At 33.4% G+C, this 13,570-nt stretch overlaps 1 long non-coding RNA gene across 1 annotated transcript; it reads right to left on the reverse strand.

Moving 5' to 3' along the window:
• Positions 1 to 4,323: 4,323 nt before the first annotated feature.
• On the reverse strand, positions 4,324 to 13,113 carry LOC126884060 (uncharacterized). Its single transcript, XR_007697819.1, has 5 exons — positions 12,655 to 13,113; positions 12,469 to 12,592; positions 12,307 to 12,413; positions 11,280 to 11,415; positions 4,324 to 8,145 (listed from the first exon to the last, which is right to left on the reverse strand). It is a non-coding gene; the product is annotated as an uncharacterized LOC126884060 (long non-coding RNA).
• Between the last annotated feature and the right edge of the window lie 457 nt (positions 13,114 to 13,570).

Below are 13,570 nucleotides of genomic sequence, written 5' to 3' on the forward strand. Positions count from 1 at the left end.
AGCGACAGGGCCAACGCAGTGCTTCAACTGTCAGGGCTTCCACCATGCACAGAACGCGTGCCACAAAGATCCCAAATGTGTGAAATGCGGAGAAGATCACCCCACGAAGCTGTGCAAAAGACCCAGAGACACAAAGGCAACCTGCGCTAAAGGAAGTCACCCCGCAAGCTACAGAGGATGCCCAAGATGTCCAACCTGGAGCAGACCACCACAACAGACGACAACAGGCAACCGGAGTCTCCTATGCCAAAGCCACACAAGGCAACAACCAACAAGCCACCACAGCGATCCTCCCAGACGAAGACTACCTGGTCAGACTAGTGACCAAGGTAGTCCAAGAAGTCATCCAAGATACCAGACAGACGATCAGGTAAAACCAGTATACAAACCAAAAAAATCATAAAAAGGCGTAAGCCACCAAAAAAAAACAAAAAAATCTTGAGCGCCAAGCCATTGGACTGAGCCCAATTGGGCCTGGTACAATGGCTTGGAGCCCAAGCAAGAAAGCAATTTTAGTTCCGCGGATAAGTAATTAAGAAGATAAAAGGCTTAGAGCGCATCACGCTGGCCTAGTTTTTTGCATTCGATTAGGGTACCACACGGAATCTTATTACCCAGGATTCCATAGTGAAGAGCATTTGGCTACGATAGTTGTGCCCTCATCGCGCATCAGCGTGCTATGGGGGGGAAAGGGATGGCCTGGGGCATTGGAGCGAGGTGGGGTGATCCCTGTTTTTTACCCGGGTCAAAACACCTCGCCCCAATGAATTGTTACACCCGAATGTACATTTTCGAAAGGGTGAACATCTCCCACAGGTCGGGTTAAATCAAATGGCTTGCTTGCTTGCTACTACATCACTTGAGAAAGGCACTCTGCCGAAACAGCTGTAGTCACTTAGTTGTAATAAATTTTGTGGAAGTATAGAAAACTAACGTTTTCAGTGTTTTATTGTTAGACTTTGTTTCGCTGATGACCAAATTCTGATCGCTCAGGATCATGACGACTTGCGTTACATGACGTGGAAGCTAATAGAAGAATATAACAAATTAGGCCTCGCAGTCAACATTAAGAAAACTGAAGCCATGTGTATTGGAGGGACAAAACAGTCCATTACATTAGATGATGGGGTAGAAATTAAATATTGTGATGAATACAAGTATCTGGGCATGAAGATAACTCAAGATGAGATACTCGATGCTACTATAAATGACAGAAACATACAGGGTAGAAAAGCCATATCCATGATGAACGGCATTCTGTGGGACCAAACAATATCTAAAGCGAACAAACAGATCATATACCGGGTGTCCATCTATATTTTCCCCCATTTTAACTGACTATAACTTCTAAACGGCTTAAGATAGAAATATGCGGTTTTCGATGAAATGTTTTATTTTAGTAAAAGTTTTGTCTGAATGGATTGAATTTTTTATATCGATTTCAAATACGAAAAGACAAATAGCGGATTTTTGAAAAAAACGTTGTTGACTTTTTTTTAATGGAACACCCAGTATATTTTTTTGTAAATTGAAAGAAAGGTCATTCACCTATCTAGCGATATAAAGTTTTTTAAAATCGGTTGTCAAATCACTGAGTAATTAATTTTTAAAATGAGCGGTGCAACGTGGATATCACATACCTAAATAACATAACTAAGCAAAATTATATGATTTCCACATTGCATCTTTCATTTTAAAAATTATTTGCTCAGTCATTTGACAACCGATTTAAAAAATTTCTTATCGCTGGATAGGTAGATGACCGTTTTTCCAAGATACACAAAAATATACTGGGTGTTTCAATAAAAAAAGTCAATAACGTTTTTTTTTCAAAAATCCGCCATTTTTTATTTAAAAGCGACATAAAAAATGATCATTTACCTAAAAACCTGAAAAAACGGTCATTTACCTATCCAACGATATAAATTTTTTTAAAATCGGTGGTCAAATGACAGAAATTAATTTTTAAAATGAGAGATGCAATGTGGAAATCACATAACAACATCAATTTGCTTAGTTATGTTATTTAGGTATGTGATATCCACGTTGCACCTCTCATTTTAAAAATTAATTACAGTGATTTGACAACCGATTTTGAAAAAAATTATATCACTGGATAGGTGAATGACCTTTCTTTCAATTTACAAAAAATATACTGGGTGTTCCATTAAAAAAAAGTCAACAACGTTTTTTTCAAAAATCCGCCATTTTTCTTTTCGTATTTGAAAGCGATATAAAAAATTCAGTCCATTCAGACAAAACTTTTACTAAAATAAAACATTTCAGCGAAAACCGCATATTTCTATCTTGAGCCGTTTAGAAGTTATAGGCAGTTAAAATGGGGGAAAATATAAATGGACACCCGGTACAATACCATACTTAAAAGTGTAAACAAGTCTCCACAAGATGGAGACCTTACGAAAATGGTACGGCCATATACAGCAAATGCCAGATGACAAGATCCATAAACAGATTTTGGCGTGGACACCACAAGGGAGAAGGGAAAGAGGAAGGTCGAGAAGCTGGAGGGAGAGAATTGAAAAAGAACTAGAGGAAAGTCCAGGTCTGTGATTAAACAGAGAAGAATGGCGGTTAGGAGTCGGAAGGCGTAGGAGGGCTCTGTAGTAGTAGTTTATTATTCTGTAGCAGTAGTTGAAAAATTACCCACACTTTTCAAAAAATTTGTTTCGAGTCTCCAGAGAGTACCAAAGAGTGTAACGGAAAGGGATAGGTACCTACTGGGAAACTGAAGCTATGTTTTTGTGGCATCTTAATAAGTTTATTCCAAAGTAAACTTAATATAACGAGCAAAATGAACTAAAGCACAGGATATCAAAGGTAACTGAAAGGTCGACAGTTTAAAAAAATTATTAAAGTCAAAGTACCTATCGAGAAAGACGAAAACCAGAATATACAAAACCGTAATAAGAGCAACAGTCACCTACGGATGTGAGACATGGGTGCTAAACAAAACAAGAAGAACTGATAGAGAGGTGGGAACGAAAGGTACGAAGAGCTATTTTCGGGGGAAAATACAGAAGACGGTTGGCAAAGAAGAACCAATCAAGAATTAAAGATGCCTTACAACGAACCAAGTATAACAAGACACACAAAGAATCAGGTGGGCAGGTCATGTCGAGAGAATGGATAGAGCAAGATTGCCAAAGAAGGTACTGCTAAGTAGACCAGTTGGGACAAGAAGACGAGGTAGCCCAAGAAAAAGATGACGAGAAAAGTTTCAGGACGATATAGGATCGATGGAAATTACAGACTGGAAAGAGAAGGCGAAAAATAGGATACAGTGGAGAACCATAGTGCAGCAATTTTTACATAGAAATTAAATATAAGACATTAGTATATACCTACTATCATGTGTATTATGTAAAATTGTAAAACCCTAGGCCTACAAGGCCTGTAGTGCACATTAAATAAATAAATGAAACTCAATATAACTTAAAAAATTTACAAGTAATATTCAATGCATTACGATTTCAAAAAAGTTTAGGAGCGGGGGGGGGGGTGGTCGGGTGCCTTAGTTCAGAGATTAGGTTGGCGCCTTTTTAATGAGCCAGTCCGGCCCTGCAGTTACAGAAGGTGAAATTAGAAGAATGGAACCAGAAAATTTAGCAGCAGTCGAAGAAAAATTAGATAAAGTAATGTTCAAAAAGAATGAAGCTACAATTAAGAAAGATGGTAGTCATGAAGCTGGTAGAAGTTATGTCCAACATAAGTCATGCTTTAGATGTGGTAGAATACATATGATTCATCAAAATGTCCAGCCAAAGCATGGCAATGTTTCAGTGGTAAGAAAGTGGCTCATACAAGTACCGTCTGTGGTTCGAAAGTTAGTTTATTAGAAGAAGGTGATATACAAGGTGAAGTGAAGGAGGAAGAATAATTATTTCTGGGATCTTTGTCTTCATTGGAACTAGAAAATTCAGCTCCAGAGAAAATAGTATTAAAAGAGGAACTCAATTTTATTTGACATTGATACTGGTGCCTGTTGCACAGTAATTCATATACAGGATTTCAAAAAGTTTTTGTCAGCTTTAAATATTTATTCTGTTAATAAATGAAGTAGTACTAAAAAATAATAAAAAATAAAGTAGTACTAAATACAAAACATGATTATTACCATCAAATTCAGGGAAACTTGTATTTAACGCAAAGGAATGTGTCACTTAGTGATTTGGACACGCTTGGAATCAGCCTTCTATGATATCCCTATTGAAAAAGGCTGGGAAGAAAATATAAATCGATTAAAAGATTTTTACTTAATTAAATATATGTATACCATTTTTATTTGTGAATAAAACACTTCAAAACAATATTTTTCTGTTTATTTTGTATATCTATACATATTGCAAATAGCAAAAAGAGAACATTATTGTCTTTATTTACCAGATTACATGCATAGAAAGAGTTTTAATTTTAAAATGTTACATAAAGCTAGTTAACTAGATCATTGAATTAGTTCATTCACTTTTTTTCAACAATATTTTTATTTCAGTAATAACTATATTGTAACATTAATAAATTGTGTTACAAAATTAATTACAATATATTCAAACACTTACAAATTATATATAATTAATTGCTAATGCAGTGCACAGATTCTAAAGGAGCCGTTGGGGGATAGAGTATATGCACATTATTATAGTCGCTGTATGAGAAAGTATTCGAAATAATATTTTATTTCATTATTTCAAATACTTTTCTCTCTCAACACCGACTATAATACTGCGCATAGACACCATCCCCCACCAGCACCTTTAGAATCTGTGCACTGTACCTAATTTTACAACGTAAAAGTATAACAAAGTACAAAACCAACTATGGTATTGTGACATAACAAAAGTGAATCAGTAAATTACTTGATTGAAATTAAGGAACAATACACCAAATGTTGTAGACAGGTGAGCCGCAATACAACATAACTATTTGTTGTGTAAAATATTGAGAATTTTCATTTATAATATAACTATAATGTTTATGCAGAAAAAATTGAAGAAGTTCAAAATAAATTCCTTGGGTTTTTGGGATTTAAAATTAGAGTTATTAATGGGAGTAACAGGTTTTGCAGTTATGAAGAAATTAGAGCATAATATATAAATATCAATACCCTGGAAGAACGTCGTTATCACCATTATTTGAAAATTCTGTGTACTTTATTAAATAGTACAGCAAATAGTAATTATTTATTGTCTAAGCTTGATTTTAAAGTCCCTTCATACAGTACTCGAAATGCAGTTGAAAACACTTTTCATGTACCATTTCATCGATGTAATTATGGTCTCAATGAACCTATAACTAGAATGTTACGTCTAGCAAATCAAAATCTCGTCTCAATTACGTCTCTTAATTGTTTTGTTTTGTCCACCATTACCAGTCTGTTTCTAATTTGTTCTATATGTAATTTATTTCTTTTAACTATTATATTTTATGTGTTACATATATGATTTTTTTCATATTTATTAGTATCCCAAAATTTGTAAACAATTGTAACTGTATTGGGCTTCCTGTGGTAATAAAAAAAACAAAATATTTTTTAGTTTTTTAAATTTGATATTTTTTTATCTCATTTATGTTTCACAGTAAAATGTTACTCGAAACTAATTAGCTAGCTCATTGAATTAATTCATTCACTCATTAATTTGACAATATTTATTTCAAGAATATTAAAATAAGATAACATCAACTAAGTTAAACATTGTCTTATAAAAATAATTACAATATGAGGATTTTCGTGCAATAAGGGCGAACTCCAATGGCGAGTGCGCCCTTGTTGCACACAGAGTCTCATATATTGAAACACTCATATATACTGGTAATATCTGTATGTATTTACTAGGATATTCTCTAAATTTATATTTTTATTTTATTTATTTACGGGGTACCACTCAATTATATAATATATTGGGTGGTACCCCGTAAATAAATAAATAAAATAAAAATATAAATAAATTTAGAGAACCTCCTAGTAATATACATAACATATTACAAATATATCAAGTGATACATTAAATATAAAAATGGAGTAAATACGACAAAAGTCAGCCAAGCAGCCCTATAGAATAAAACAAATATTAAAATAAGATAAAATACATAACAAACAGAAATCACCTAAGTTATAAAAGTTTTTTTATATGTTGTCTACAAACATCATCAGAAGTGCACAGTAACAAATCAAAGTATTTCCATTTAGAATCATTCCATTCAATAGAGAATGCCTACCAAAATAGCAGCTATGAAATTTAATTACAAAATTTTGAGATAATCTAATGACTCTAGAGGGAACATTAAAATCAATTAGATACAACAGCAGATCATTGCAATTTATTCTGGAATTCAGTAGTTTATGTAGAAACAAAATATCAGCGTAAATCTGTCTGGAAGATAACTTAGGTAGGTTTAATGTGTTTCCAATTACGGAGTAATTACTTAAAGGTTTAACAGTAAGGTAAAGGTACTTAATAATCGCTTAACGGTTTGTGCAGTTCAAAACTTCAATACCTAATGAAGTTATTTTGAACTTTTTCAAGCTTGACAATTTGGACTTCATAAGTGGGTGACCAAACTGAGCAATACTCAAAAACAGATCTAACTAGGGAAATGTAAATCAGTCTAATGGAATTAATGTTGTGCAAACATCTAGAAGTTCTGATAATGAAGCCTAACATTTGAAATGCCTGGTTATTCACATCATCACAATGTGCATAAAAATTTAGTGTAGAATCTAATTGAACACATAGATCTCTCGCAGTTGATACAGCTTTCAGTGGTTCTTTATAAAGTGAAAGTTTAAAAAAGTACAAAACCAACTAAGTATGACAATATCTTATGCAATTTTCAAATGAAGTGAATTATTCAACTAAGGAACACTAAATCAAATGTTAGAGCCATGCACAGGGAGGCTCAATACAACATAACTGTTTTCCATGTAAAATAGTGAGGATTTTAGTTTTTTAAATTTACAAGCAAGGTAATTTACATATTTTTGATTTATATTAATTTGGCTATATGAAACTCTTAAAACGATATTTGTGAGACTACCCTTTCCGTGATTATGTGCAACGTAGAATTGATTACTAGAAAATATCAGTTATCTTCTTTCTTATATAAATCTTGGACTTCCCGAATTAGAGGATATTGAAAATTTGTTAATGCTGCACAGCTTGGAATACAAATGAAGAATGTGGTACTAGACTAGCAGGTACAAGACTTAAAATTTTATAGCTTTTAATGCACCTTATAGTACTTTCTACATGTATTCTTGCTTTAGCAATTGTTCTGGTTTGAATTACCTGTTGTGGTGTAAATTGAGCAGTTGTTAAAAAAGGTGGTATATTTAAACATACACCTGGAGGAAGCAAATCAGAAATTAAAAATCATTTATCAGCAATTATTAAGTCACCTGGTACCATCTGCTCTAACACACCACAATGCTTTAATTTTTTTTTACCAGGTACTGAACCTGGATATAATTTGCTAGCATAAGTAACTACTCCATTCGGAGCCACTCCAGTTAGACATTTTTAAGTATTTTTGTGTACATATGAGCTATATGTTGCTTTCTGTTTTTCCATATTTTTCGGCTGGTTACAGTAGATTTCTGTTAAGTCTAAAATTGTTCTGCAATTTGTAGAATTGTTAAAACATGTAGCCATACATAATTTATTTTTGTTCCTGCTGGGAATTTCTTTAATAATATTTTTAAATATTTTGTTTTGCTTGAAATGAATTCTCTAATGCCTAAATCTTTATTCACAAGATTTAACTTTAATTTCATCAATTTAAGTAGTAATTGATCAATTTTAGGTACATTTACAACAGCCCAATATTGATAATCATTTAATTGAAATGAGTCCATTAACTCATATAAACACATAAATACATCTCTACATGGTAAACCAGTATAGAGCAAAATTTTTTCATCGCTACCTTCAATATACCTAAGTGAAAAAGACGCAGACAACCTCTTTGCACTATCCAGTGCTTCCTGATGTTCTTTTTTTTTAAAGTAATTTTCTGCTTCCTACATTGCAACCGAAGGAAATGGAGAAGCTTCATTGGCAGCGCTGCGTTTATTTTCTTTTTTCCTTCTTACTGCACATGCAGGTGGAGAGGTACTGGGTTCTGAACATCCTATACATTGAAATACATAGGGTTTTAAAACTGTTGACTTGTGGTATGTTAAGTTAAATGTTATGTTTATATGGTATTAGCTCCAGTTAGTAATGACAATTATATATTTTCCCTAAAAATACTTGACATTTCAATTTCCACTAGAAAATCGTTATCCAAAAAAAATTAAAAGAAATTTGTTGAAAAGGTGTGTACAAGCGTTAATTGTTGTTATTGAGAAACCTCAATAACAACTAATACTGTGGCTAATCCCATATAAACATAACATTTGCAAGATGTAAAACATATCGTGGGCGTACTGGGAAAATCCACTAACTCTATATTTTTCAATTTTGACATTTTACTACCATTAAATCCACAAACATCAATATGTTAACAGGAAAAACCCTATCAGGAATATCTCCAAATTCGTCATCCACCGTGCTTAAATCGGCACATTCAATGACAAAGAAAATCAACTAACTCCACCTTTTTTCAAGTTTTCATGAACAAAATAATGTTTTTCCAAATATTTTTATGTACATGTATGTGCACCACACCTGTGGTTAACATCCTTCAAAATCATATCCAGGTACCAAAAGTTGAATAGCCAGTATACCCGATTTTTAAGAGGTAATCCATAAGGTATTCTTCTTCTTAAAGTTCCCTCTCCTATCGGAGGTTGGATATCATAATGGCTATGGTCACTTTGTTGGCTGCTGCTCTGAACAGTTGTAATGAACTACAGTTAAACCATTCTCTAAGGTTCCTCAGCCAGGAGATGCGTCTTCTTCCTTGGATCCTTCCTTGCATAATAATTCTCAGCAACTCATATTTTTCTCCTCTGGTAATGTGACCCAAATATTCCAGTTTTCTAGTTTTTATACTCTTCATAATTTCTAACTCCTTATTTAAACGTCGTAGCACTTCAACATTGGTAATCCTTTGAACCCACTGAATTTTCAATATTCTTCTGTAACACCACATTTCGAACGCTTCTATTCTTCTTATGTGTTGTCTCTTCAATGTCCTAGTTTCCATTCCGTATAACAATATAGAAAATATGTAGCATCGTAGAGCCCTCAATCTGAGAGGCAACTGAAGGTCTTTGTTTGTAAGCAGTGTCTTCATTTTTATAAATGCTTGCCTTGCAGTTTCAATTCGGACTTTAATTTCTTGGCTTTGGTCATTTTTGTCATCAACCCAGGTTCCCAAATATTTGTATGTCTTCACTTTTTCTATTTGGGTTTGCTCTATCATTAACCTTTCATTTCCATGTTCTGTTTTTGAGACAATCATAAATTTCGTTTTTTTCTTGTTTATTTTTAGTCCGTAATGAATGCAATAATCGTTAATTCTATTTAGCAATTCTGACAATGCAGCAAAAGGAGGCAGCGCACTAATAATAAAAAATAACATTGAACATTATGAGGAGCTAAAATATGAAACAGAACACATACAAGCAACTACGGTATGTGTCAAACTCAAAACTAATTGGGAAGTTAATGTAAGCTCAATTTATAGCCCCCCTAGGCATTCCATTAAAAAAGAACAGTATGTAGAATATTTGAAAAGTTTGCAAAAAAGATATATCATTGGAGGTGACTTTAATGCAAAGCACACAATGGGGATCAAGATTAACAACAACTAAAGGAAAAGAGTTACTGGCAGCCATAAAAGAACAGAAATGTGAAGTAATATCAACAGGTAGACCGACTTATTGGCCAACAGATACAAACAAAATACCGGACTTAATTGATTTATTTATTATAAAAAATATTTCATATAACTATGTAGATATTAATGAAGGTTGGGATATGAATTCAGATCATTCACCCATAATACTCACTGTGAGTGACACGATTATCAGAAAGGATTGTAACCAATACTAACAAATAAACTAACAGACTGGGTAAGTTTTAGATCAATCCTTGAAGATAGAATTGAATTAGCAGTACCATTAAAAAAACCTGAACAACTAGATGAGGAAGTTGAGTTGCTTGTACAAAATATACAAAAATCAGCATGGGAAAGTACTACTATAAGATCAAACGTCAAAGGAAACAACTATCCGAAACAAATTAAAAAGTTAATTAAAGAGAAAAGAAAACTTAGACGGAAGTGGCAACAAACCAGAGCACCCCAAGATAAAACAAATTTAAACAATGCTAGTCAAAAACTTAAAAGAGAGATTCAAAATTTAAAAAATGAGTCAATCAGTTATTACCTGAGAGAGTTAACGGATGATAGTAGCACGGAGTACTCTCTATGGAAAGCAACAAAAAGGCTAAAAAGACCAGTAACCCATTCTCCACCCATTAAACTAGAAGAAGGTAGCTGGTAATGAGCAAAAGGCAGAGAGATTTGCCACATATTTATAAAATACATTAAAACCGCATGATGACCAAAATAATGATCAAATATCGATATAGGCTAATCCGACAGAGGAGAGAATCAGACCAACATCCCCGAAGGAAGTAGCTGGTGAAATAAAAGACAATATAAATCCTAAGAAGGCACTTTTTTTCTCAAAACTTTACTTTTGTGAGTTAGTGGATTTTCCCAGTACGCCCACAATATTCAGTTGTGAGATAAAAATAAATGAAACTAGTAGAGGTAAGAAATTTAGCGATAAAAACCTCTAAATTTACATTTTATTTATCGTTTTCCATCTTTAGACGTATCAGAGAAGTATGTTGACTAAAATTGTGACTGCCACAGTGAGAGTGACAAGGAGAAGCTGCAGAGTAACAAGGAGATATAGAATAAATAACATAGAGATAAAGAGAAGAATGGGAGTGAACTCAGACATAATAGACTACATTGAACAAAAGAGATTAACCTGGTACGGACATGTCAGAAGAGCAGACCAAAATCGTGGGATAAACCGAATAACATAGTGAAGAGAGTCAGACCCCGAAGATCCTTCAGAGATTAAGTGGACGAAGCAATGGAGAGAAGAAATCTACAGGAAGGGAACTGGTAAGACAGAAAGAGCTGGAGAGAACAGTTGAGTGAAGGAATACAGTGGAGACTGTGGAAATCCTTAGTATATATATAGTGACAGTTGTCAAACTGGTCCGATGTGTCTAAAGGTGGGAAATAATGAATATAATGTAAATTTATAAGTCTTTAATACAAGTAAAACTACTTACTTTGCTGTTTTTCCTTTATATGTAAGGGTTGATCCATGAGAGGTACTGAGTTCCACAAGAGTTGACCCACAAGAGGTACTGGGTCCTGGTAAAGGCTACTGGAAACTGCTGACTGTCCACGTTTTGAATTTGATTTCTGCAAAATTTAAATACATTGAAATAGATAGGGTTTTAAAACTGTTGACTTGTGGCATGTTTTTAAATGTTATGTTTATATGGGATTAGCCCCAGTTGGTAATGACAATTACATATTTTTCCTAAAAATACTTAACATTTTAATTTCCACTCTGAAAATTGTTATCAAAAGAAGATTCAAAGAAATTTGTTGAAAAGGTGTGTACAACCATCAGTTGTTATTGAGAAACCTCGATAACAACTGTGGCTAATCCCATATAAACATAACATTTAATTGTAAGATGTAAAACATATTCAGTTGTCAGATAAAAAGAAATGAAACTAGTAGAGGTGAGAAATTTAGTGATAAAAACCTATAAATTTACATTTTATTTATCGTTTCCCATCTTTAAACGTATCCGAGAAGTATGTCACCTAAAATTGTCACTATCACAGTGACAGTGACAAGGAGATGCTGCACAGTAATAAGGAGAGATAGAATAAATAACATAGAGATGCCTAAAGAGAAGAATGAGAGTGAACTCGGACATAATAGACTACATCGAACCGAAGAGATTAACCTGGTATGGACATGTCAGAAGAGCAGACCAAAATCGTTGGATAAACCGAATAACAGAGTGGAGACCGATAGGAAAAAGGAAGAGAGTCAGACCCTGAAGATCCTTCAGAGATGAAGTGAACAAAGCAATGGAGAGAAGAAATCTATAGGAAGGGGACTGGTAAGAGAGAAAGAGATGGAGAGAACAGTTGAGTGAAGAAATACAGTGAAAACTGTGGACATCCTTAGTATATATACTGTGACAGTTGCCAAACTTGTCCGATGCGTATAAAGGTGGGAAATAATAAAGATAATGTAAATTTATAAGTTTTTAACACAAGTAAAACTACTTACTTTGCTTTCTTTCCTTTATTGATAAGGGTTGATTCTTCACAAGAAGTACTGGGTCCTGGTAAAAGCTTCTGGAAAGTACTAACTGTGTCCCATTTTGAACTTGATTTCTACCAAATTTAAATACATTGAAATAGATCTCTCAACACATGTAAAACTACTTACTTTGCTCTTTTTCGTTTAGATGTTATGTTGTACCTCAAGAAACTGTTTGGATTTGTTATGCTCAAAAATTTCTCGGTCAGAATTGACATTGCCAAGAGCAAACCAAAGAATGGACAGATTCTTTCTGTGAATTAAATAATAACGCGATAAAATCAATTCTTTTTTTTTTTCACTATATTTTCTTACCTTAGTAATAAAATCCACCTTTTCTTTTCAGCCGGATCCTTTGGAAACACAAAGTATCTACATCTACCATTTTCACTATATTGTTTACAGTCCGGGGTAAAGCACATTACCATTTTTATTTTACAAAATACTTGGTCACAAGTTTCTAGCCGATGCTTGGGAATATCGCTAAAAAACTATATTTCACAGAAATATAAGACCCAATTATGATAGATAATTTTAGAAAACACTATATTTAAACATAAAAAGTAGCAGAGGAAGCAAAATTTAAACTTTATACGAATTAAAAGGTCTTTAGCTTGAGTAACTTTGTTGAAAGAGATTATTAGAGATCATAACAACACTGAAGATAGCTGCAGTTGGCGTTGCGTCACACTCCGGCGGTCTTTCGGATTAAAACACGACATACGTAATTTTTTGCACAGATAGCTGCGATCCCAATAATTTTGGATCACTCGTTATCATTTGTGACGCACTGAAAAATGCCCACGAAAATGACCATAGTAATTTAATTTTATATGACTCATTCATACTGACAATTCGGACATATATTATGTATATTATACATAAACTTACGTGCATAGAAATCGGACCACTTAAAAATTTGGTCATATTTGATGTCTCATATTTCCTAAACCTGTTGGCCCATTTTAGTGATTTTTTGAAAATGTTATAGTCTGATTCTTTAGCAATACCATTGTAATAATATTGTTACTAAACAGGTAAATTTCCATTGTCTACCGAGTGTGCCAATCAAACTATGTTTTTTTCTCAAAGTTCGCATCACCCTGTGGAATATTCTAGCATTTATAAATTACTGAAATTAAAATCCAACTATAGCCGCAGATTTTCTTAATATTCTGTTTTTTATTCATTCGTTTATGTTGGATAATAAAAAGTTTAGGTACTGTAACAA

The sequence above is a fragment of the Diabrotica virgifera genome, chromosome 4 (assembly GCF_917563875.1).
Source record: "Diabrotica virgifera virgifera chromosome 4, PGI_DIABVI_V3a".
NCBI classification, from domain to species: Eukaryota; Metazoa; Arthropoda; class Insecta; order Coleoptera; family Chrysomelidae; genus Diabrotica; species Diabrotica virgifera.